The 4,751-nt window shown below is 35.6% G+C and overlaps 1 long non-coding RNA gene across 1 annotated transcript; it reads left to right on the top strand.

Moving 5' to 3' along the window:
- The first annotated feature begins 704 nt into the window (after positions 1-704).
- On the top strand, positions 705-4,031 carry LOC116813401 (uncharacterized). The gene is made up of 3 exons (XR_004370966.2): positions 705-778; positions 3,086-3,155; positions 3,744-4,031. It is a non-coding gene; the product is annotated as an uncharacterized LOC116813401 (long non-coding RNA).
- Positions 4,032-4,751: the final 720 nt, after the last annotated feature.

Genomic DNA, 4,751 nt, shown 5'->3' with positions numbered 1-4,751 from the left:
GCAAGTTTCAAAAGATAAACCTCCCTGAGAAGGTAAGATTTGAGCAAATACTTGAAGGACTTACGGAAGGAAAAGGTTGGGGGAAACGGGGCAAGAATTGACACAAATAAGTAATGTCATGTGCCCAAAATGACTGAAGATTCAGTAAAGACCAAATGAACAGAAATCTCGTTTTTTTTTATTCCTCTCATATTTGATGTTTGTGAAAGTCTGTATTGGTGCAGGCACTTTGGGTGTTTCTGTGGCCACAAGAGGCTCCTGATCTCGCTCTCAGATGAGTTTTTTTGAAAAAAGGAGCACAGTGGAAGAAAAATAAAGGGAAATACAGCCTTTGTGAATGGGAAGAAACTGTGGTTTCAATTGCAGAGGTGGGCCAAATAGTTTCGGCTTTTTTTTTTTGTCAGGAAGAAAATGTGTTTTAATTCTGTGAGTCCTTCCCGAGTACACTTGACACTGTGATTTGAGCTTTTTATGAATGCACCCTTCACCGTGTCTCCTGTTAACTCATCCTGGTCTCCATAAAGCTGCATAGTTAGGAAGGTAATCTTGGTTCTCCTGACTTCTGCGTGTCAGAGAGCTACTGCAAGTGAAAGCACCCAAGAGAGTGTAAAATACTTTAAAGATGTGAGATACTACTTTATTGTTAATCTGTGTTGTTAAAAACATTATAAATGATAATGAATGTGCTTGTTCTCCTTCTCCAGGCAAGCAAGATGATAATTTGATTTTTGAGTTAACCTGATGAGTTTTTGTAGCTGTCAAGAGCTCTAAAATTGAGGTAAGCCCAAGTGATAAGTAAATTATGATATTATGGTCTGTTTCTCACCAGACTAATTCAGTAAAGCATCATCTCCACTACTTATCAAGGTATGTCTTACACTGCCTATGCCAAAGGATTCGCCAACGGCAGAAACCAGAAAAAAATCAAATCCTTTTATTCATAGGTTCTCTTCCTATTAGCACCTCGCTATTATATTCATACATCATCAAGGAAACCACATTACCAGGAGATGTTTGCTTTTGCTGTTCTGTGCCTCTGGCAAGCTGATAATCTGAAACTAATATCATTTTATTATTTATACAACATTTGGCGAGAGTGGAATAATCACCAGTAAAGAGTGTTTATCTTTTGGCTTTGTTTTTAATTTCTACTCAAGAGTGATTCTTTATTGGAAAGGGAACCAATTTACACATCTCCCATTTTGTAAGGAATTTCATGTGACAGTATGGTTTAATTGACATCACAGATCCAAATTATTCCAGTGATATTTAGTCCTTCTTATAACTAGTTCTGTGGCAGTAGCCTCACCAAGCTCCTGCTTGAAATCTACTCACCGTGAACTTCCTTTCCAATCTAACTTTGCTCTTTCATAAGATTCCGCTAATTCATTTACTTCTCCCAATCCTCAAAGTTAACTGCAGGTGAACATTTTATTTTTGAGCAGATGGACTTAACATTAATATTGCTCTTTGTGTATGAAGGTGACCTTACTGACTGACCAGCCATGGGGCAGACATTTTGATTTTTTTCTCCAGTAATGGGTATAGATTTATTCTGGCATACTTATGCTCTTGCTGAGTAAAGCTGAGGCCATGAATCAGAGTGAGGCTGATTGGCCTCCATAGAGCATTGACCACATAACCATACACTTGTTAGCAGCGTGGGCTGATTTGCTGCATTAATGGTTACAGATGTTGTGTTTAATGTCCAAGTCAAAGCTGACCTTTGCAAAGCAGAACAGACACTGTGCTAAGTACCAGACATAGACCATTTTCTATGCTCTACATAGATTGGTAGTCTTAATCTATTTAGAGTGAGAAGATGAATACTTAAAAGGATTAGGTAATTTGTCTAAGGTGACAATGAGAATAAGTAGTAAGCCCAGGATTCGAATCCAGCTTTACTATAGAGCCATCATTTTTAACCTCTATGCTAAACTGTGTCCTTCACTAATGGTATACCTAAATTTTAGCCTGTAATCTATACTGTAATCTAGCCCTCTAATAATCAGGAATAAGACGACTGCTATACAAGGGCTATATTATACTATCCTTGTCCAAGAAATATCTCAAAGTTTCAAACAAACTCTCAAAGCTTCAGGTCAAACTTCCTCTTGAGAGATGGCCGTAGAGAATCTAGGCCAATATATGGTATATTGTCTTGATACTTAAAATATTTTCTGTAAGCAAAGATTTATCAGGAAATTGATTTACTGAATGGCCATGAGGGCACCATTACATCCACTACTGCTTCAGTGAGCTGACCAATTGGGTCCTTTATTCCTCACAAGCAGGTTGCTTGCTGAAATCTAATTTATTGAATCCATCAAATTTTGGTTTATAGTGTATATCCAACAAAAGCAAAAAATCTCAATTTCAAAGATAAACTTACACAAATTGTATAATTCATGGAATAGATTGCTCTACTGATAATCAATGAATAAAAATATGTCATATTTTAAGATGGTTTTGCAATTAGGGGAAAAAGATGATTTTCCCCAATTAAAAAAATTAGGAGGCATATGTAGAATACAGAATGCTTTAAGTGAAAAATCAGAAACACGGAGTTAGAAATTATTTCTTCATCTTTGAAGGGTTTAAGCTATTTTAAAGAGAAATTTAAACCTTTGAGCTTCCGAGGGGAAAATGGTCAATCAGTAGACACAAACATAAAATGTAAATTAACTTTTGCTTTAAGAAGCAAAATGTGAAATGTTCCACAAGATTTCTTTTGTGCAGTGTTTTTTTCTTTTTTGCTTTTACTTTGAGCAAGAAACACAAAGTGTCATGAAATAATTACAAGTAGTAACAAATTTTTTGTAAGACTGGAAAACATTGCTCTCAGATGAATTTGAGGTCTAATCTCAACTCTAACACTTGCTGACTGTGTTAGTTTACATGAGTTAGTTAACTCTCTAAGTCCTAAAAATGTTTAATTTAAAGTAGGACAGTCTTCCATAGAATCTTGGAATAACCAAATTGTGGTAGGCTATTATGCAAAGGGGTCGGCATAGTGCATGCCTTATAGCAAGTGCTCGATGAGTGTAAATTACAATCTTTTTAAAATTTCTATTCTCTATTTTAGCCAATGAAAGCAAAATTCAATAGAAGAAAGCAAAAAAATGAAGAAGACAGCATTAAAGGAGAAGATCAAGGTAATTTTACTCTAAGAGATTGTAGAAAAATACAGAAAGTAACAGGAAAAATATGATTTTTATAGAAACATAATATTGGTGCTTTCAAAGCTTTAAGAAAAAGACAGTTAACTTATTAATAATGTTATACCCAAATTTCATCATGGGAACTAAGCAATCTCAACGTGAGTAATAAAAGTATTTCAACTGATTCTTAAAAGATGAACACGTAAGACTTCCTGAAGCCTTTTTAAAAAATTTCCAAAAGACTTCCTGAAGCCTTTTTAAAAAAATTCTAACAGAGAAAGCCCTAAATTTCCATTTTGAGGAATATGACATCTAATTATACAAGGAAAGCCTTTCTAATTTCATTGAACATCATCTACATAACATCACCTTTTAAGAAAGCATTGTTAAAGCACTTAAAGCTATGTACTGTTTTCACAACTCTGAGAATAAATGAAGATTATTACCACATGGAATTTCCCTATCATGTCACCGTCTGAGTAACAGACATAGCCACGTTTCTAAATGTTGCTCCACTACTGACAAGTTACTATTTGACCCTGGCAGAAGTGGCTTCAGTTTTTTTTTTTTTCTTTTTTTCAGCTTTCTAGCATCATACTGGCTCTTAATAATGCCTTTGACTTTGGGATTGGGATTTTTTGATGTGACCAAACAGCCATTTATGTTCTCAGAAAACTGGAAGAGGAATATCCTATGGTGGAAGTAAAGAATGGACCATGATGAAAATTTCTACACCAGAAGAGTTTAAAGTAATTATGTCCTTCCTCCCCTCTAGCCCCCTCTCCCTACCCATCATCCCTAATTCACTACATTTGATACATCAGTCAAGGGACTGATGTGATTTAAATAGCAAATAGAGAATCTTCCAAGAACCCTAACTATTAGAACATTGCTTCTATGGTCTGAGCAGCTGAGCCCTTGCCCACCCTTAGTAGGGCAAGAAAGAGACCCTTACTCCTAAGCTTTTGATGCCAAATACATTCATCTTTCTACTAACATTAGTGCAAACAATAAGATTGAGATTGTAAACACCTGAATCTCTTTTAGCTGGATCACATTTGATGGGTAGTAGCTATGATTAGAGTAACCTAGTTGCTCATTACGTAGTAAACAGTGCCCAGGGCACCCTGGGGCTGTGGAGTGACCTCATATGACTAAATTACGAATGATTACCCTTGATGAGGCATTTATAAGTTGGTATATCATTTCTACTTCAGACAGCTACTCTTGACTTATATCATGATTTTCACAGTGGGGAAATAACAACTAAATAATGAACTAATGGAGGTGAGAGTTTGGAGTGTGTGTGCACTGTGCACTCTCTGATCACAGCTGGGGTTTTTCCCCTTAAATTGTTTGAAGCTATTATACTATATCATTTTGTAGTAACAAATAGTGTTGTGATGATAGAAGAATTATTTAAGTGAAACATTATAAGTTCTCCATAATAATAACTTCATTGTATCATTTTGAAAAATCACATAATAGAGACATCTAAAATGTCGTATTCAGTGGCAGTGTATTCATCAGACCAGGGCAGTAAAACAAGATGCTCCACTGAGATTTTGGATAGAACGTCTTTGTGCATAG

Source organism: Hylobates moloch, unplaced genomic scaffold (genome assembly GCF_009828535.3).
Source record: "Hylobates moloch isolate HMO894 unplaced genomic scaffold, HMol_V3 SCAFFOLD_9, whole genome shotgun sequence".
In the NCBI taxonomy this organism is placed as follows: domain Eukaryota; kingdom Metazoa; phylum Chordata; class Mammalia; order Primates; family Hylobatidae; genus Hylobates; species Hylobates moloch.
The sequence above is the reverse complement of the archived record's forward strand: the minus strand, read 5'-3'. Positions and strand labels throughout refer to the sequence as shown.